Here is a 22,019-nt window from a genome sequence, read left to right as displayed (position 1 = left end):
AGTGCTCATCACTGGCCCTGCATGATGAAGAAAAAACTAACTACGTTTGGCAGAAGTGAAAACCTTATCAGCCTTGTCTCCAGAGATGCAGATCGTTTCTTCCAGAAAAGGGACTTTGCATGTTTCTAAAAGACAGACATCAGAGCCGTCGAGGGCACTCAACATACCGCATACAAAGTACAAAAGAGCAGGTACAATACACATCGGAGTGACAATGAGAAGCTTAGCTTGCACAAAACCAACCACCAAAGAATCACAACCTGAAACCAGGTATGACAGAGCCAGGGCACCCGCAGATATGAAGGGGCATATTCACGAGCCCCTTGCGCCACGTTAATGCCGCTGTTGCATCATGCAAGGTGGCGTAAACGTGGCGCATCCCTACGAGGCATTTACAACGTGACGCATCTATGGAGATGCGTCACGGTGTAAGGCTCTGCGCCACATGAAACCTGCATCAGGTTTCATGTAGGCGTTCCGGTGCAGGGGGGGGGCGTTCCGTCGCAGGAACGCCCCTGAAAAGTGACTCAGTGAAATCTACAAGATTTCATTCACTGAGTCACTTTCCCAACGCTGATGCGTCAAAACCCTGCGCCTGCTTGAAGCAGACGTAAGGCTTGACGCACCACGTTAAAGATAGGGCAAGTTGGAAAAGTGCTCGAGTTCCGTGCCGCACGCAACACAACTTCAGCACTGCGCCAACTTTACGCCCAAGATGCGACACGCATCTGTTCATTCCTGCGCCATGGTGCGCCGCATTGTAAATGCGGCGCATCATGGGTGGCGCAAGGATGAACTTGCGTGCCGTATCTTTCCTGGCGCATCTCTGCCGAATTGCAGAGATGCGTCAGGCAGCGTAAATCTACCTCGAAGTATTATTAAATCTAGACTCCAGCCGTAATAGAGGTTCTGGCAAGAAGTAATAAGATGCCGGAGAAAATCAACCAGGAGGATAGCCATGAACGAGGCTGTGACCTGAGATGACACGCCTTCTTCTGCTGTCCATGATACAGACAAAAAAAGGATCATATTTATGAAATATACCTGCACAATACTAATATGCAAAATATAGCTATGATGAATGCACGAGAGCGACCGTTCCAGTATGGTGTACAGTGCCACAAAGAATAGTATTATAAAACAAGTCCCCTAGAACTGTGGGAAGTGCTTATTAATTCCACCACTGAAAAACAAAAAAATAATAAACGTGTGCACGTCTGAACTTCTAGGTACATGTCAAGAGAAGTCCTTAAACAAAATGGCCGCATCTACATTTTGCCACAGATATAATGGAAGTTGCAGGGAAAGGCGTAGAGAAGGAGGAGGCAGTGGCATGACAACAGCCCCCGCAGCGGGGGTTGGGGAGCACGAGCTCCTGGGGGCCCCACCAGGTACTGTGCACGGGTGGCAGCTGAGAGCGCCTGGCTGTGTACGGAGCTTGGGGTGGCCTCCATGCACTTTGCATGGGGGCCCCCTCGAGTTTTGTTTCACCACTGGGAAGAGGTGGCCGATATCACTCCCACCATGGGGGTTGCCAGCAAGGAAGGCAGTGATGAAACACCTTCCCCGTGAATGGTACTCCCCGGCAATAACTCCATGTTCATGGCCACATTAAAGAACATCAGTATTTCAGTGTGAAATATGAGTGCTCACGATTATCCACTAAAGTATGCATATTGCAAAAGTTAGTTCCATGCTTTCCATCCAATGTATGTAAGGCAGCAGACCATGTGGGTCGACATCAGTGACAAGAAAGCTTACATGAAGTGATCTGACGTTTCACCTACCGGGGCAAAGGGTATATGTAGAGAGGTGGTGGCATAATTTTTTTATATTAGACAATAATGTACTAATAGAACTCACTTCATGATGTGACATACCTCAAACCAGCCTGCGTGTGTTCTCCGCTAAGGGAAAGCCTAGGGCAATATCTGTATGAATTCTGTGAAATATAAGGCAGGAATTGCCACTGTTTCCATAACTCCCACTTATGTAGAAATCCCCAATCTCATTACGGTTACTACTTTTTACCACGTGTACCAAACAACGGGGCTCATCCCCACTTCTTTACATCACCCCATCTGGTGTTATGTATCATGTATGTCCACAGTACAGGGAGAATCTCGTTTGTGGCCATCCTGCACCTCACCATATTGGCAGCAATAAGTTCCCATAAACCCATCTTGTACATAATGCTATCAATAGTAGAATAACCATGAATTGCAATAGTCCCCAAATACTATCTCAAGGATGTGGAATTTAGTTGTAGTTTTTTCACATGGGGTCAGTCTGCATAATCTGCGCTTATATTTTTATATCTCGGAAATGTTCTATGATAACAAATAAATCTGCTGTTTACACTTGAACCTACTGTGCAAAGATAACTTTTTGAATTGCTATCACTGCATTAATTTCAGCAATTTTACAGTTAAAGCCAGCATTTTTTGGTATAAATAAGTACATTTCAAGTAACCTAGCATACGTAAAATTCAATACAGTCTAATTCAGACAAAAGTGAAATACAAAAAAAGTGATGAATAAGTACTGTGTGAGCCATTGTGTTTCATACCGAGATTGATTACCCAGGTTCAAAAGGAAATTTGGGTAGCTCTTGTCTGTCAAGGATCTTCTCTATTGCAACGATGCTGGCATACAACGGCATTTTCCCTTGTTTGTAGATGGGTCATGAATACCATAGTTATGACCTACTCCGCTTGTGGATATATACACACCCATCTTCTGACAGGCACTTCCCTATCAATAACGGGAAGCTATAGCTGTCCATTAGAATAGATTTAATACTGAGCCTGCACTGGAAACATTTCATTTGCCTGCTCAAGAAATGACTGATTGACTTGTACACCCATGCATTTCAGCCAATTTCACAACTGATTTGTTCAGGAAAACTATATTTTTTACTTTAGCTGACTTTCAGGATCATTCGTTTTCTATCACCAAACAAAAAAAAATACTCATAAAAAGAAATAAAACAAGAAGCAAATGTACTTACTTTACCAATTGATATGGAATCTTACATATGCATCACCCCCCACAATTTCTGACAAATATGAAGGTGGCCTTCACCATATCATCCTCACCAAAGTCATACTTCTTCATACCCACTTCCTTACAGCTTAAATCTTCAAAGTATATTATATTTGTATGTTGGCCACAACATTCATGTACAGGTCAACATCACTCTTGTCAAAAGCTGCCTCTTTCTCACCTTGTCTACGCACCTCTGTATGTTAATGTCCTTATTCATTTTACAGATTCATTTATTGCCCATCGCCATAACATTGCCTATTGACCTCCTACAATACATTAAGCTAAATTACTCATGCTTGATACCATCAATAAATGTATGTATGCATGTATATGTATGTATGTATAAACCATTTTATAGCGCGCTCTGTTACTTGGGAGTATCCTGGCGCGATGGAGAAAGACAAAACACAACGGGGGAACCAGCTTATACCACACCGATAAACAGATGAGTTTTCAGACTCTTCTTAAACTGACCCACGCACTCAATGGAGCGCAGGTGAAGGGGAAGGGCATTCCATGCCCTGGCAGCCACCACAGCTATCGACTGACCCCCTAATCTAGTCCGCTTAAAGCGAGGAAGAGTCATCTTATACAGGGAAGACGATCTAAGGCAACGTGAAGGAGCATAAAGGATGAACCGTTTCCTCAAGTAGGCTGGCCCTTGATCGTGAGTTGCTCTAAAAGAGAGCACTAGAGATTTGAATAGGATACGCTGCGCCACTGGCAGCCAATGAAGGCTACGCATGTGGGAGCTGACGCTCTTCCATCTCGGAACATTGAACAAGAGACGGACAGCGGCATTCTGGATGACCTGTAAACGTTTGACCAGATATGCAGGGATACCGCTGAACAGAGCGTTCGCGTAGTCCAATCTCGATAAAATGAGAGCTCGGGCGACAGTCTCCTTTGCTTCTCTAGGGAGGAGTGGGAAGAATCTTCGCGGCGCTCTCAGAGTGGCGAAGCATGTCCCTGACAATTTTCTTATATGATCTTCAAATCTTAAATCTTCCCCAAACCATATGCCAAGATTTTTTGCAGGGCCACCCATCACCTTAGGGCTGGCAATGTTCGAGGGCCACAGCGTGTCTTTAAAGCTGGAGGGAAATGTGCCGTAAAAAAGGACCTCGGATTTGTCCTCGTTACATTTCAGCTGGGCCAGAGCCAGCCAGCGAAAGACTGAGGACAAACAGAGCTGGACTGCCACAGTATCCAGATGATCGTCCGGCCAGGTAAACAGCAGTTGCGTGTCATCGGCATAACCAATTATCTTAGCCCCGTACTGTTCCGCCAGGTAAACCAAGGGAGTGATGTAAACATTGAACAGTAAGGGACTAAGAGTGGAGCCCTGAGGGACCCCAGTGAGAAGTGGCTTGGGCTCCGAGGCATGGGGCGGCATCCAGACCTGTTGCGTCCTATCCGATAGGAATGACGACAACCAGGCCAAGGCACAACCACCAATACCGACCGCAGACAGCCTGGCGAGAAGGAGCTCATGAGGAACGGTGTTGAACGCGGCAGAGAGGTCCAAAAGAATCAAGACCGCTCTGCCGCCACCGTCCAGACACTCCCGGATTGCCTCCGTCATCTCAACCAGAGCTGTCTCAGTACTGTAGGCCGCCCTAAATCCCGATTGAGCTGGGTGCAGGGCGTTAGAAGCCGCCACAAAGCTCTGGAGTTGGTGAAAAGCCACTTTCTCACAAATTTTTGCCAATGCCGGCAGGAGGGATATAGGACGGTAATTCCCTGGAACAGCAGCATCCAACCCTGATTTGTTTAGGAGCGGCAGAAGCTTTGCCTGCTTCCAGCATACAGGAACAGTTGCTGAGGATAGAGAAAGATTCACAATCTGGGTGACCTCACTGCCTACAGTAGTGGCTATTTCTGAAAGTACCCGAGCAAGGCAAGGGTCTGAAATTGAGCCAGATTTTAAAGTTTGAAGGAGTGCCAAAATATCGCACTCAGCAGCCACTGAAAAATCTGTGAACTGCTGGGTGACACAGTGACACATCAGAGGGGAAAGACCCACCGCTGCGCGGGCTTCGGGCAGAGCAGAGAGCAAATCCTTCTGAATCTTTGCTATTTTTTCAATGAAAAAAGAGGACAGTTCCTCACACCATTGGATGGAGGAAGGGATCGTGGGTGTATCAGCAACAGGGGATAGAAAGCTCTTCACAATAGAGAAGATCTCTCTACTGTTGTTGTTCGCCCTGGCAATTCTCCCTGCATAATAACTGCCTTTTGCTGTCCCAATAGCAGCATAGTAGTCCTTTTGGGCTATACGCAGGGCGGCCTTTGTCTCAGGGCTATACTCCTGCCTCCACACTCGCTCCAACTTTTTGCAACCCAATTTCAGCTCCCTCAATTCATGCGAGAACCAGGGTTGAGAAGGGGTGCAGCGGAGCCTTGACATGGTGTTATGTTTTGTGGACGCATCAGCCGCCTATTCCACCCAACCATTAAAGCCATTAACCGCCTCACCTACCTCAGGACTAAGAGTCGGGCGGGCTCTAGATAGGGCTTGTCCGAACGAGACCAGATTGATCTTCTGGGGGTGACTCATGGGCAGGCCGCAAGTCGTTCTGCCTGTGTCCTCCACCTCCCACGAGAACCTAATAAGCTCGTGATCGGACCATGTCACTCTTTCCGAACCTAGTGCCATGATAGGAAAGTTAGAACAAACTAGGTCCAAGAGGTGACCACCAACATGGGTCGGAGATTCCACCCATTGTTTAAGTTGTGCCAGATCGAAAATTTCCCCCAAGCGGCGAGCCTCAGTAGAGTCAGGGACATGGATATTGAGGTCATCCACCAAAAGAAATTTTGAAAAGCTCAGTGCCCGTGGCACTATACACTCCTCCAACACTTCAATAAAGTGCCCCGCATAACCTGGAGGCCTATAAATCAGTGATCCTCCTAAGGTAAAGTGGGGATTGATAATGAGAGAGAAATGGAGCACTTCCCCATCAGCCACTTCATCTGACTGCTCAGTGGAGAAGAGACACCTTTCCTATAAATTACTGCTAGCCCGCCCCCTCTACCTGTCACGCGATCAGCTCTGGCAATCTTAAAATCTCTAGGGACAGCGAGTTCCACAATCGGAGCACAGGTACTAGTAAGCCATGTCTCCGTGATGAAAAGGAGCTCCAGCTGTCCGTCAGCGAGTGTTTCAAAAATGTCCGCCGCATGTTTTACCAAAGATCTAGCATTGATTAACCCTGCCTTAATCACAGTGGGGCCTGACCTACTGCATGTTCGTGGGGGTAGATTTAACTGGGGCAGAAAACCACAGTTTGTGCACTCCCCAGCATCACAATCCAGCCCAGCCCGAGTGCAGAGACCCACTCCTGATACCAAATTGAGTTTAAGTAGGTCACTGCGAGAGTACCTGACCGTACCAGCCATATTCCTGCGGGGGGGGAAGAGACCGGGCAGAGTGGCTGGCCCTGGGCCCATCCGGGTCACGGACGGGCACAGACGGGCCCTCCTTTGGCGCTCCTTCGGCACGCAAATGGCGCACCCACTGCGCACGTCCGCTGCGCTTCCGGATGGCCATAGCTTATTAAATGTTCCGCCCCTCCCCGCGCTGGAGCGCTACCTCTGTGTGCACCAGGGATCCGGGCCTCACCCAGTAAGGCTCAGAAAAGGGGGTGGTGATGAACAGAGTGTCTGAATTAAGCAGACCACTCTTACCCAGTCCAAAGATCAGGGCTTGATCCATCACCGTTATTTAGCTCACTGCCCCATCCCAGCTCAGAACCTGGCTATATGCAAATTAGTCTGTCCCTGGCCCAGTGCATCATGGGAACAGGGCAGACCAAACCAGCAAGCCAATTCTTCACCACTCCATCAGGATTCAAGCAAGCCGGGCCGAAGACGGCTGTAATGCCAGAAACCGGTCCCCAGAAGCTTGTTTCCTTTCTGGTAAAGAATTGGCTTGGTAGTTTGGTCTGCCCTGTTCCCATGATGCACTGGGCCAGGGACAGACTAATTTGCATATAGCCAGGTTCTGAACTGGGCTGGTGCAGTGAGCTAAAAAACGGTGATGGATCAAGCCCTGATCTGTGGACTGGGTAGGAGTGGTCTGCTTAATTCAGAATACTCTGTCCATCACCACCCCCTTGCAAATAATTTTGGCCACCATAAGCGTGGAAGGGTATACTCGGATGCGAGTCCTCTTGCTCACTGCACCATCAGGATTCAAGCAAGCCGGGCCGAAGACGACTGTAATGCCAGAAACCAGTCCCCGGAAGCTTGTTTCCTTTCTGGTAAAGAATTGGCTTGGTAGTTTGGTCTGCCCTGTTCCCATGATGCACTGGGCCAGGGACAGACTAATTTGCATATAGCCAGGTTCTGAACTGGGATGGTGCAGTGAGCTAAAAAACGCTGATGGATCAAGCCCTGATCTGTGGACTGGGTAGGAGTGGTCTGCTTAATTCAGAATACTCTGTCCATCACCACCCCCTTGTAAATAATTTTGGCCACCATAAGCGTGGAAGGGTATACTCGGATGCGAGTCCCTTGCTCACTGCACCATCAGGACTCAAGCAAGCCGGGCCGAAGACGGCTGTAATGTCAGAAACCGGTCCCCGGAAGCTTGTTTCCTTTCTGGTAAAGAATTGGCTTGGTAGTTTGGTTTGCCCTATTCCCATGATGCACTGGGCCAGGGACAGACTAATTTGCATATAGCCAGGTTCTGAACTGGGATGGTACAGTGAGCTAAAAAACGGTGATGCATCAAGCCCTGATCTGTGGACTGGGTAGGAGTGGTCTGCTTAATTCAGAATACTCTGTCCATCACCACCCCCTTGTAAATAATCTCACCCAATATGGCGCCTGCCCCTGCCCGCCACTGCAAACGGCACACAGCCGCGGTGGCTCGGGACTGGGGAGCGATGTCAGTGGAGCACACAGGAGAGATACAGTGAGCGAAGCAAGGCACCGCTAAAAGTATAAATGATTTTTAAAAAATACGAGTGAGATAAATGCAACAATTTAAAATAATGCAAATTGGCTTGCTGGGATCGGTAGAGGCAGAGGAGGAAATCCTCGCAGTCTGCCTAACTCCAAAGCAACCCCCAAGGAGCTGCCACCACCTCAGGAAATCGCACTTTGACCCAGTCACTACATTCAGGGGTATATTTATTAACATGTCATGCAATGCACTGCAGCAAGTGAAGTTTAAGCGCTGTGTTGCATGAACGGGAGAGAGCAGAACGGTGCCTTATTTTCAAAGACATAGTGCAGTTCTGCTCTCTCCTAGCGCTGGTACACTTGTGGCTACCTCGCACCATGCAGGTACCCTTAGTTCATGGCACATGGAAGCTTACATTATGGTCAGGATAGTTTTTGTTCAGGAAGGAGGACCTTCCTGCACAAAAACAATATCTGGAGGCAGCCACGGCCCGTGGAGGGAGTTTCGGTGGGGCAGAGAGGCGGGGCGGTGGAGGGGCCGGGTGGGGGTAGCTAAAAACCAGAGTATGGATAATTGAAGGTAAGTAAACAATTTAATAAATAAAATGAATTTCGTAGCGCACCCAGCATTACATTTTGCGATGCAGGGCACACTACGAAATTCGTTTTATTAATTAAATCGTTTACTTACATTCAATTATCCATACTATGGTTTTTAGCACCCCCACCCCGCCTCTCTGCCCCACTGAAACACCCTCCACGGGCCGCGGTTGTCTGGAGGTGTTTTCCTATTTCTATGTGTGCTGCAGAATGAAGAATTGCTAACAATAGACACTTTCAGGTATGAGCTTGTTTGTTGAAATTTTACACTCACTATCAAATTACTTCAGCCTTTTTAGGTAGTGATTGTTTGTATGCAAATGGGGTGAAAAATCATCAGTAGGTATGTTAATACCTTCTAATTCATGACTTGTGTTCGTAACTTTTACACATAAAGCTTGAATACACACAAAAAATAACTTGAAAAACTTCCACATTTACCTTTTGGCATACCACTTAATATCAACCAATAAAGAACAAGCATTGGAAATGCAATAGGTCTCGCAATAGAATAGTTAGACATTTTTCTTTTTGCAAATGGAAGAGTGGCGTTGCGTGGATGAGTGGCGTTGCGTGGATGAGTGGCGTTGCGTGGATGAGTGGCGTGTGTGAGTGGCGTTGCGTGTGTGAGTGGCGTTGCGTGTGTGAGTGGCGTTGCGTATGTGAGTGGCGTAGCGTGTGTGAGTGGCGTTGCGTGTGTGAGTGGCGTTGCGTGTGTGAAGGATTGGTAGTGCGGGCACTGCTGCTTGGGGTATCTGCGAGATTTGTGTAAGTAAATGGAGAGGGGGGAGAGAGTTGTAAGAGAGAGTGAAAGAGGCAGAATCGTTGAGAGGAAAAGAAAGTGCGAATCTGTAAGCTGAGAGATGTGGCATAACAGAAGGATTGGTAGTGCGGGCACTGCTGCTTGGGGTATCTGCGAGATTTGTGTAAGTAAATGGAGAGGGGGGAGAGAGTTGGAAGAGAGAGTGAAAGAGGCAGAAACGTGGAGAGTAAAAGAAAGAGCGAAGGAATATGTAAGCTGAGAGATGTGGCATAACAGAAGGATTGGTAGTGCGGGCACTGCTGCTTGGGGTATCTGCGAGATTTGTGTAAGTAAATGGAGAGGGGGGAGAGAGTTGGAAGAGAGTGAAAGAGGCAGAAACGTGGAGAGTAAAAGAAAGAGCGAAGGAATCTGTAAGCTGAGAGATGTGGCATAACAGAAGGATTGGTAGTGCGGGCACTGCTGCTTGTGGTATCTGCGAGATTTGTGTAAGAAAATGGAGAGGGGGGAGAGAGTTGGAAGAGAGAGTGAAAGAGGCAGAAACTTGGAGAGTAAAAGAAAGAGCGAAGGAATATGTAAGCTGAGAGATGTGGCATAACAGAAGGATTGGTAGTGCGGGCACTGCTGCTTGGGGTATCTGCGAGATTTGTGTAAGTAAATGGAGAGGGGGGAGAGAGTTGGAAGAGAGAGTGAAAGAGGCAGAAACGTGGAGAGTAAAAGAAAGAGCGAAGGAATATGTAAGCTGAGAGATGTGGCATAACAGAAGGATTGGTAGTGCGGGCACTGCTGCTTGGGGTATCTGCGAGATTTGTGTAAGTAAATGGAGAGGGGGGAGAGAGTTGGAAGAGAGTGAAAGAGGCAGAAACGTGGAGAGTAAAAGAAAGAGCGAAGGACTATGTAAGCTGAGAGATGTGGCATAACAGAAGGCTTGGTAGTGCGGGCACTGCTGCTTGTGGTATCTGCGAGATTTGTGTAAGTAAATGGAGAGGGGGGAGAGAGTTGTAAGAGAGAGTGAAAGAGGCAGAAACGTTGATAGGAAAAGAAAGTGCGAATCTGTAAGCTGGGAGATGTGGCATAACAGAAGGATTGGTAGTGCGGGCACTGCTGCTTGGGGTATCTGCGAGATTTGTGTAAGTAAATGGAGAGGGGGGAGAGAGTTGGAAGAGAGAGTGAAAGAGGCAGAAACGTGGAGAGTAAAAGAAAGAGCGAAGGAATATGTAAGCTGAGAGATGTGGCATAACAGAAGGATTGGTAGTGCGGGCACTGCTGCTTAGGGTTTCTGCGAGATTTGTGTAAGTAAATGGAGAGGGGGGAGAGAGTTGGAAGAGAGAGTGAAAGAGGCTGGGACTGGCTGTATGTGGTATATAGGGGAATTGTGGTGTGTAAGGGAATTGTGTTGTGGAGTGCAATGATCTGGTCACTTGTGGTCAATGCGATAATAACTGTATAAAAGACAGCTGCAGCGTGGGAGAAAGGCAGCATTTCACAGATGCCTGTGTGTATTATATACATCTGGGCAACAGGGAAAAACAAGGCTGAATCACCACTCAATCAATAATGCAATAGCTCTGCCGCTGCATTGTCCCCTTCAGACTCCTGAGGAAATCCTGGGGCAGGTTGAATCCCCGGTAGGGCTCTGGGCATCAGCCACATCACGCAGCCTAGTGTGGATTTCCCCCACAGGATTCTGGTATTGGGGCTGGGGGACTGCAAAACTGGTTGTCCATCTGCTGAGAGAACTACAATGTCCAAGGACAGACGGCACAGTCAGGGAAGGAATGCAAAGAATTCACAGGAAGAGGAACTAGGAAAGGCGGTGGGAGAGAGAAAAGGAAGATGGGGGGGGAGGAAGAGGACAAGAGAGAAAGGAGCAGAAGAGGCGAAGAGGAGAAGCATTAGGGAGAGGAAGGTGGGCAAGAGGAGGAAGAGGAAAGGAGAGAAAGGAAGAGAAGAGGGGAGCAGCGAAAGTGAAATGGGGGAAGGAAGAATTAGAGCAGGAATGGGGAGAGGGGGTGAGTGAGTGCTGGAGCATAGACGGAATGAGAACAGAAGTAGATATTACTAGAGTGGGGGGTGAAAGGCGGTGGAGAGCAAGAGATCACGGTAGTAACGAATGAGTAAAGAAAGGACGGGCGGAGAGAGCTGCAATAAATGCAAGCAAGAAAGAAAGTGGGGCAGATGCAGGGTACGGATCTGGGACAGGCAGGAGACTGCAAAGTCTGAGAAGAAAAGAGAAGTGTGGAGAGAAAAAAATTGTACACGCCAACGTGATGTGTAATTGTAAAGCACATGTCCCCCCTTTGTGGTATCTTGGTGCTTAAAATATAGGTGTTCAATGAAACATAAGGTTGATTAAAAAAAAGGAACATTGAGGTATAAGAATTAAAGAGTCAGCGATCTGACTAAGACGTGAATCTGTGGCACTGGGAAAAACATTCCTGAGTTTGAAAATTAGGCCACTGAGCCATCAGACATCGGGAAAGATATACACAGAAGCGAGACAGGAAGAAGAGACCATCAAACGCATGTCACTGAGAGACTACCATCACAAAACTCCTCAAGCAAGGACACATGAGGTCACTTACGAGCGCCGAGATGGACTGCGGAGACTGGCACTCAGTGAAAATTGTCCTGCTTTCTGCTGCATGACCACTAGTCACAATCTCACACCGTGTAGACTCCACAGCAACGAAAACAAGCCAGAAACTAGAAAGATATTTGTAAAGACAATGTGTGCATTGCAAACATGTAATTTGCATAAAGCACACCACACAGCAGTTTTTTTTCTGAGCACTGTGTACTGCAGACCCCTTGAAGAAAGCCCCGGGCATTGAAGAACGCACAGGGCAAATGTGCCCTGTCAAGCGCAAGCCTTTAACTCTGCCCTGGCTAAGCAGAGTCGGGTAGGTACCGCAGAGAGGGAGCACCGTCAATGAATGGCGAGTGTCGCCCTGCTCGGATGCCACCAGCAGTGAACCGGGTGCAAGCAGCGGTAAACCGGTAGCTTACAGTGGCTTACTTATCTTATCTTCGTCTATGCTGGGGTGAGACCTTAAAAGCAGAGGTAATTAAAGAGCGAAAGATGGGTAGCTGCAAGCAGGAACGGCGTGAAGAGAAGTTGTGTGATGATGCAACATGCACAAGGCGGGCAGGGGAGGGGGTGGGTAGCTGCAAGCAGGAACGGCGTGAAGAGAAGTTGTGTGATGATGCAACATGCACAAGGCGGGCAGGGGAGGGGGCGGAGCGGGGAGAGCGGCATGTGGGTGTTAAGAAGCAAAAGGCGGGCAGGGAAGGGGGTGGGTAGCTGCAAGCAGGAACGGCATGAAGAGAAGTTGTGTGATGATGCAACATGCACAAGGCGGGCAGGGGAGGGGGCGGAGCGGGGAGAGCGGCATGTGGGTGTTAAGAAGCCGGGCCTTTGAAGTGAAGCTAAGCTTCACTTCAAAAGGTGTCGGAGGAATGCGGCTGAGGGAACAGACGGCGATTGCGGCTGTGCACGCGCTTTTAAGCTCAATGCACATGCGCATTGAGCTTAAAAGTCACGGGCACTGCAAGGAATCGCCACGATTCCTTGCTTCTTAGTTAAAGGTTGTTTAAGCCGCAATAGGCTCGCAAGCTCGATGCGCATGCGCATCGACAGGCGAGACCTAAAAATGTGTGAAATATGTTTCTTTGGGCATGGAAAATGAATTATCAGTTATTAGTGCACCTATCACGTAGATACAAACACCTTCTACCTCGTGCTTCTGTCACTGTGAGCCATTGTCCTCATTTTAAAATACACGAATTTATTACAACAATACATTATCTTGCAATGGGTGCCAAAGTTGGCTAGTTGTGCCTCGATATAAAATCAAATTAAATGTATTTCTAACAATTAGCACTTTCTCAAAAAATTGTAAGGCAAGTGTAAAACATAAAATTGAACCAGGGCAAGGAACTATTTTATCGGAGGCAGGCATATAAATGCAATGTAGTTCAATATTTTAAATCTCAGTTCGGTTTTTAGTTTTTGGCTTACTTTCCTGTACATTGGCAGGTGGGGTTCTCCATTATGTATATTGCTAAGTGGAGTGCCCCTGCCTTCGTGTCACTGTTGCCCATAAATTTCCGAAAAGGTTCCTGTGAGCACCCTTGAGGCATTCCTTTTCACATTTGCAGATCCATCTCCAGCTCGGAGACCTTGACACATTTTGTCATAATGGCCATCAGTGGTGTCAGCAAGTGTTGAGAAGATGGTCCATAAATCACCAGCAGAGGGTAAATCCTTCCGGACATGTTCTTCAGGCAATCACGGAATGTCTCCCCGTGGGCAAGGCAGAGTCACCAAGATGAACCCAAAGGGCTGAGGCGAAGGAAGGTGACTGTGTCGTATGTCTCTGTAATGCTGGGTGGGAATATTAATGTTTTTTTTTACAGCTGTTAGAATCAGACTAGTGGAGTTTGTTCAGAAAGGTGAAGGAGACGGGACCGGGACTGTATACTCCACTTCTAATCCCAGTTACCAGAGTTAAAGTCCTGTCTGAGTTGAATAAAACAAGCGGTCCTTTAATTTGCAATTTTGTATGCTTGTGGCAGCCTCTTTTTAAAGCTGAAAATTGGTCATAAACTAACTAAAAAGACAAGTACTCAATTCAGAATTCGAAACATCTGTTCTCGTTGCGTTAATGACACTGACAGATGGCATAAAATATATGAAGGCATCGAGAAGGCATTGCACAACTTCCATTTCTCATCATGTCATTTCGTGTATGCTGGAGCACATTTCTGGAAAATAAATCCTGCCTAACAAGCCCTAGTAGTGACATAGGCATTGGGGTGATTGACTGGGTTTTAACTGCACTTGATCCGCGGTTTCTGTCTAACAGAGGAATCTGAGGCAGCTGCAAGGTTATGCCCAGTGGCTCACATAATGAATATATAAACAATAGGGGTGTCATTTAGAGTTTAGAAGACGGGACGGGAAGCCCTAACACGTGGTGGATTTCCTTTCTGCTGCACTGCAAGTGCATTATTGTCTATCTTTAGCCATAATTTGGGAAATCCAGCTATAGGCCCTGCACATGCTGTGACCTCCCTCCCAGCAGCATCACATCCCAATATGATGCTGCTTCTTGTAAGACTCAAGAAGTGAAAAGTGCTGCAATATTTCGCTTCTCGAGTCTTGCATTATTGCCAAAGGTATTCTAAATATGGGAGATGTAGCATTAGCCACACTTTAAATAAGGCCCTAAGCGGGCTGTACGTGTTTGTTTGTTTACCTTATGCGGTTCAATTTGCAATATCTGTATCTCATCAGTGTCTACCATGGACCCATAATAAGAAGGAAAGGATGGAAATGTGAAGTGAAGCAGGCGTAGAACCCACTGTTATCTTACCATGTCATCCATACTTTCTAGCTTTCTCTACCGTTACTCTACTCTTTTGTGGTCTCACAGGAGCAGGATTCACCCTGAGGCATTATTTTTATTCTATGTGCAAAAGAAAAACCCTCCCTCCCTCCCTCTGACCTCTTGGTCTTAGTACTGCACTCTCCAAAGCAGCTCCGCTGTCTGCACGCACTTCTTCCACCTCCTCCTGGTAGGTGATCGAGGCTGCCCAGGTCCACCGAGTGTTCGCCTCGCACCGCATGGCTCGTTTTGCCTGTGCAGGCTCCCGGTGTGTTTTTTCCTTTTTCCACTGTATTGTGCCTCTGCCTATTCTGTTACTTAGTTTAACTTGTTTGTATTGTGCAAGTAGCGTTTTTGTCCCTTATCACTCTCGCTGCTGCTTTCCCTGCGGCCCCTACCCTCTGCCAGTTCCAGCTCCCGCCTCCCAGCTGCAAATCCCTACCCCTTCCCTATTTATGGTGGCCGCTGTGCGGACGTGCCAAAGACGCGCCAAAGGCAAGCCCATCTGCGCTCGTCCACGACCAGTGCCAGGGACCCTGGTTCTCTCACCATCCACCGCTACAATGCCTCCACCCTCCTTGCACTCAACCCCAGACGAAACAACAATTACAAGCAGGCCACGCTGAACACTACCCACTCTCAATTCTCCTGCCACACCGCCAACACCCTAAGATGCATCCTCCTCAACGTGCGCTCCATGCACAGATACTCCATTGAAATCTGGAACCTCCTGGACTCAGTCTCACCCAAAGTCACCTTCTTCATCGAAACCTGGACCAATGCCTCCCCGGCCCCTGAAATCGCTACTGCCAGCCCGGAAGGGTACAAGATTCAGAGGAAGGACCGCGCCAACCACCAGGTAGAAGGCATCGCCACCGCTCACAAAAACTCCCTCCACCTCACCACCTTCAGCGAAAACTTCCCCACCCCCCAAACACCTACACTTCCAGGTCCAGACAAGCCCCAACTCCACACTCTGCGTAACCCTCGCCTACAAACCCCCCGGCCCTCAGGCCCCTTTCACCGACACCAGCACTGAACTCATCACACCCCACGCCATCGCCGCAGCGGACTACATACTCATCGGAGACCTGAAATTCCACCTCAACAACCCCAGTGACCCCAAATCCGCCACTCTCCACGACAACCTCGCCAACATCGGAATAAAACAACTCGTCACCACACCGACCCACAAAGCAGGGCACACTCTCTACTCCATCTTCACAGGAGGAAGCAGTGTCCACTTCAGTCACACCACTCAACCCCCTTGGACCGACCACCACTGCGTACACTTCCTTGTCAACAAACCCAACCCACCTGGACCGTCTCCACGCCCACCAAGAAGGAACTGGAGCAAAGTCACCGAGGAACAACTTAACTCCACCCTTAATGGTAATTCCCCCACCAGCGCAAACGACGCCAACCTTGCAGCCTCGGAATTCCACACTTGGGTCGCCAACTGCACAGACAAGCTAGCCCTGCTATGCAAACCTGACAAGCAGTGCCCCAGAAAAGCTGACTGGTTCTCTCCCGACCTCCAAGAAGCCACATGCACCTGCAGACGCCTGGAGAAGAACTGGAGAAACAACAAAACACCTGAAAACCACACCACCTACATGGACGCCATAACAGAATACCATCAACCCACCAAAAGGACCTTCATCCACAGCAGAATCCTCGCAAACTCTCGCAACTCCAAGGAACTATTCAGCGTCATCCAGGAATTCACCAAGCCCCACAGCAAAACCACTGACATCACCCCCTCCCAAGGCCTCTGCGACAAACTCGGATCCTAATTCCACCTGAAGATAAAGACCCTTTATGACTACTTCAACAACCATACGCCTGACCCCGCAACCAGCCCTCCCCCTGACAACACCAGCGGGCCCACCATCTCATCCTCTACACCGATCACGACCAAAGAGAGCGCCGAGACCATGAGAAGCATTCACTCCGGGGCCGCCACGGATCCCTGCCCACCACACATATACCACAGAGCCTCCACTGCCATTGCACTCACACTCCAACGCACCATCAACATTACCCTCGAGACAGGCATCTTCCCTGATGACTGGAAATGCACAGAAGTCAGGCCCCTGCTCAAGAAGCCCTCAGCAGACCTGACGGACCTCAAAAACTACTGGCCCATCTCGCTCCTCTCCATCACGGCAAAAGTCGCTAAGAAGACCGCCAATGCAGAACTGACGAAGTTCATCGAAGATAACGGTATCCTCGACCGAAACCGCCCAACTCGCCGCCAGCGACAACATCCACTCCCTCCTCAACCTAGACCACAACGCAGCCCTGATCTTACTCGACCTATCAGCAGCTTTCGACACCGTCTCCCATCGCGCACTCGCAGACAGACTGCACGACGTCGGAATACAAGGCACCGCTCTCGCCTGGATCCGTTCGTTCCTCACCAGCAGAAGCCAAAGGATAAGACTACCACCTTTCCTCTCCGAACCCACTGAAATCTCCTGCGGAGTCCCACAGGGATCATCACTAAGTCCCACCCTTTTCAACATCTACATGGCTCCCCTCACCGCCATCGTACGACAGCACAACCTCAACATAGTCTCCTATGCAAACAGCACCCAGCTCATCCTCTCCCTCACCAAGGACCCCACCACAACCAGACTCAACTCCCAGGAAGGAATGCAGGATGTCACAACCTGGATGAGCAACAGCTGCCTAAAACTCAGCTCGGAGAAGACAGAAGTCCTCGTCCTAGGAAACACCCCATCAGCAAGGAACAACGCCTGGTGGCCCACCACCCTCAGCAGCCCCCGACCCCCACCGAACACGCCAAAAACCTCGACATCGTACTCGACTCCTCCCTCTCCATGAACCGACAGGTCAACACCGTCACCTCCAGCTGCTACAACACTCTCTGCATCCTCCGCAAGACCTTCAAATGGATCCCCCCCGAGACACAGAAAACAGTCACTCATGCACTCATCACCAGCATGTTGGACTATAGAAATGCCATCTACGCCGGTATCAACAAGTCTCTACTCCTCAAGCTCCAGACGATACAGAACCACAATGCCAGACTCGTCCTCGGTATCCCTCGACATGAGCACATCAGTCAACACCTATGCAAGCTCCACTGGTTCCCCGTCGAGAAAAGGATCACCTTCAAGATACTCACCCATGCCCACACATGCCTACACAACACCGGACCCCAATACCTCAACGACAGAGTCGCCTTCCACGTACCCAAAAGAAACCTCCACTCTGCCAACTTCTTTCTCGCTGAAACCCCGTGCATCCACAGAGCCAGAGCAGGGGGAAGATCCTTCTCCTACATCGCGGCCAAGACCTGGAACAAGCTCCCCACTGACATCAGGAAGGCTCTGAAGACCTGGCTTTTGGACTGAACGGAACTGCTCCCACCTCTGCCCCAACCAACCCCCTGATTTACTGATAACATTCCCACTCTCCTCAGAATCAGCCTCATTTAGTGGTGTGCGCTATTGCAGACACCAGCTTCCACATCATCCGCGCACCCGGAATTGGAAGCTCCTGGAAGCCTTGCTGCAGCCCTATTGTCAGCTCCCTGGCTTGCCTGAGAGCATTACGCATCTGTGCTGCTGAATTCCAAGTGCATGGCATTGTTCGGCATTTGTTCACTCTTGCAATTCAAGATCCCCTCTGAGGCCATTTTCAAGCACGCAGGGATAACAATGGAATGGAACCGAGGCAAGTAAGCACAGCTTTCTCACAGATAATTAAGGCAACCCGAAACTGCGTTGAGAGAGAGGGGTCACCGAATACTGCCGGCAAATCAATGCAAACGTGTAGCAGCTCCGAGAAGGCACAAACAGCGCGTGATTGAGCAGAACAGATTTAAGAGTGATTGACATGTGGCTGAGAAGCTGCCATCCTGTTGTTCCGCGTCGCTTTCAGTCGCTGTTACAAACACAGCCCCCGCCTTCCCCCCAGCGCTAGCACTTCGCACAATAGATATTAAGGGCTATAAATTGTGGCGTGCTTCTCTGCTGAAGGGATGCTTTCACTGGAGACAGCCTGGCGGGAGCTAACGCAGTTAGCTTTGATTCATCTCCGTCCCATTACACAGCCCTACAGAGATTTTTGAGCTGTGATATCAAGGCTCGGAGATTGGTGCAGTCTATAGACAGACGCATTGAGCGATGTTTTACTTTGGTCAATAGAACGCGGCCCAGTTATGACATCAGTCGAGATGAAGTAATCTGGGTGTTGTGGCAGGAAAGCCAATTGCAGTTTCATAACTAGAAATTCTGTTTAACCCCACGTTTCGTATACGTAAGCGGTTTCAGCGTGAAAAACATGTTTTGTTTGGCATTATATAAATGTTAGATTGTCTAAAAATTCATGCATCGCTTATGTACTATGGCTCAGATTTATTGAAACTTTGCGCTGGGCTTCTGTTACTTTTGTAATGCAAATCCGGCGCAAGGTGTTGGGGTGGTATTTCATTTCCAACGCAAATTAGGGTTTGCTTTTGAAAATTTCCCAAACTTACTGTGTGCTGCATTGTGTCAAGGAGGTGGATTTGGTACAGGGGGATTCCCATGCAGCCACCGGATTGTTTTCAAGCACATCCCTATCTACGAACAACTTTAGCCATGGCAAAACCTTATGCCTCAAAGCAGGCTGAACGGAGGAGAAATGCTTTAATTTCCCCATACTTTTCAAATTGTGCATGTCAGTGCACTGCTTTGTACAGCACACATATAATGGGGAAAGTATTAAACCAAAGTGTTGGTACTGGAAGGACGCCCGTCCAGTTCAAAACCTATGATTCACAGAAAGTACACACCCTTGCACTGTGGTACAATGGTGTATACGTTGGCCAATGGCAGACAAAATTGCACTAGCGCAGAGGGAGAGTAAAACAGAAGCATGTCTCAGTAAATATGGCATTGTTTTTCGCGCTCTTTTTGAAGGAACACAGCACAACACCTTTGGTTGTTGTGCTGTTTTGCAGCAAACATAATAAATGCCACCTATCTCTCTAAATATCTTAATAGCGGTGTGGCACATTTGTGAAATCGCTAATTTATTCATGCATATAGTCGTGAGTTTTTGGGGTCGCACTTTCTCTTGTCAGGCCACTGTGAGCTCTCAGATTTTATCATGTAAAATGTGTTGTATTGGCTGTGATAGAATTTGCTGGCTTAATGGCTGAATCATGAACAGATTTGTGTCAGTGTTTTGTGGAAATGTTATTACTGAAAACACACTGGCAACAATGAAAAACATATTATATGTTCTAATGCAATTGAATGTGAAATTTACTGCTGACAAATTAAAATACTGCCAGTAGCATTTACTACTAACAAATTCAAACCTGGCCGCTATAAATAGGTGTATCTGATAAATGTAGACAATATAGTACACAAACAGTTTTCTTGTTTTCTTGATGCATCCCCTCATGTATAATGGATCTACAGGTCCTAAAGGCATTTGTTTTGCTGGCAGGCGAACATGTTTGTGATCAAAGGTTGAGATGCAGGACAGGGTAAATTGAAAACAGCAAGCCGTCAAAGTTGTTCATTAAACTGTTTAATACATGAGTGGTAGTTGCATATTGACCTTAAAATAACTGAAGGACAGGACGGGACGTATTTGATGAATACATGTTTAGATGTGCAAAGATGAAGTTTAAAAAAGAGAAGTAATATGGCGCCTGCCAATATCTGATTGTCACTGGAGGTTAGGCCAGATGGCTCTTAAGTTCCACCACTGGTCCTAAAGGGTCCACTAACCTGAGTTAATGTATCAAACACCAAGGCCAAACCCCTCTCTGATGGGGTATGGGTCTGAGTAAAACATCAACTCAAATTGACATTCATGTTTGGGAGGCATAAGAGGCAAAGCTTCGCCCCTGGGCCTCTTCTGAAGAGAAATGACAAGAGGCACCGTTACGCCTAGGCTAGAATCTGCACCTATATTATTGCTCTGCTGCTCACCAATTAATCCACCAGAAGAGTAGGATGGAGTTTTGGGGGTGGGAGGACATCTGATGTTGGTATTAGAGCCTGAGACATAGTGGGTGTGAGAAATTGGGTTGTTAGTTGAGGAGGGTGTGAACCCTTCTCAAGCAACAGCCGCAATCCTTGTCAGGTTGAACCACAAGAAGCCACTAAATGTACCTGTGTGTAATGCTCTAGTAGCTTGGCACAAAAGCAGTCAGGTTTAACTTTGAGGCAATGTGTAAAGTATTTCTGCAGCCCTCAAATACTAATAAAGTAAAAACATGATACAAGACAAATCCAACACTAATTTAGGAAAATGGAGAAAAATAAATTGGACACCAAAACAACAAAAATCCAATCAGTAGAACTGGAGTAATGGATTTAAAAATTATGAAGTGAAAAATAGGGCGTAAAAGATCAAAGTCCCAACCGCGGACATCGAGTCATGTAAGACCATTGTGCCTATTCTCAGCTTACCTTTGGACTTAAAATAATTTTTGTAGGAAAATGTCCGAGAAGCTAAAGTTCAGTGGGCAAGGCAGCTGGTGGTGTCTGAGGAGTGGGCGTCATAGTTGGGGAGAAACTGGACAAAGGCACAGTGAGAAAAATCTATGTTCAGACTTAGGGGCATATTTACAAGTGGATATCACCAACCAGAAAGTCACTTTTAGCGATATTCTGGTGGTGATATCCCCTTCTACTTATTTACAAAGCAGCGTTACGCCACTTAACCTTGCAAATAAGGCCCTTTTTCACGATCCACTTAGCGTGAAAGGGGAGTGCAATGGGTGTTGCAGTGTACATTCTGCTGCAACACCCATTGCTTTTTGACGCTTCCCCAGATTTACAAGGCTGGGGCAGCACAAAAACTAAGACCAGGGAATACCTGGTTTTAGACTGCTGCTACGATGAGAAATTATTATTTTCTCCTCGTTTTTGCTCTTTCCATGTGTGCTGCATTCTGAAGCAAACATAGAAAGAGCAAATCGGCTTTTAAGATTGTTTATGCGAATGAAGGTGTCCTTTTCTGCACATAAACAATTGCCCCTGCTGCGCAGGCACCCTTGCCACATGGCACAGCAATGCCTGTGCTCGCTCTAGGCAGCTTTATTAGTGCCAGCTTTAGGGGAAACATAGGGGTGCGCCATATGTGTATAGATACAGCACATTCCTCTGTTTTAAACATGTTGGAGTGCAGCATTACCACTTTTGGCATAACACTGCTCTCTGACATTTTGTTATAAATATCCCACACTATGTATCTTTTTTGAAAGTCAAAAATCTCTAGCAGGATGAAGTTGCAGGCTGGAGCTGACGTGGACTCCTCGAGGCCCAATATCCCTT

The sequence above is a fragment of the Lissotriton helveticus genome, chromosome 2_1 (assembly GCF_964261635.1).
Source record: "Lissotriton helveticus chromosome 2_1, aLisHel1.1, whole genome shotgun sequence".
NCBI classification, from domain to species: Eukaryota; Metazoa; Chordata; class Amphibia; order Caudata; family Salamandridae; genus Lissotriton; species Lissotriton helveticus.
Note: the sequence above shows the minus strand (reverse complement) of the source record.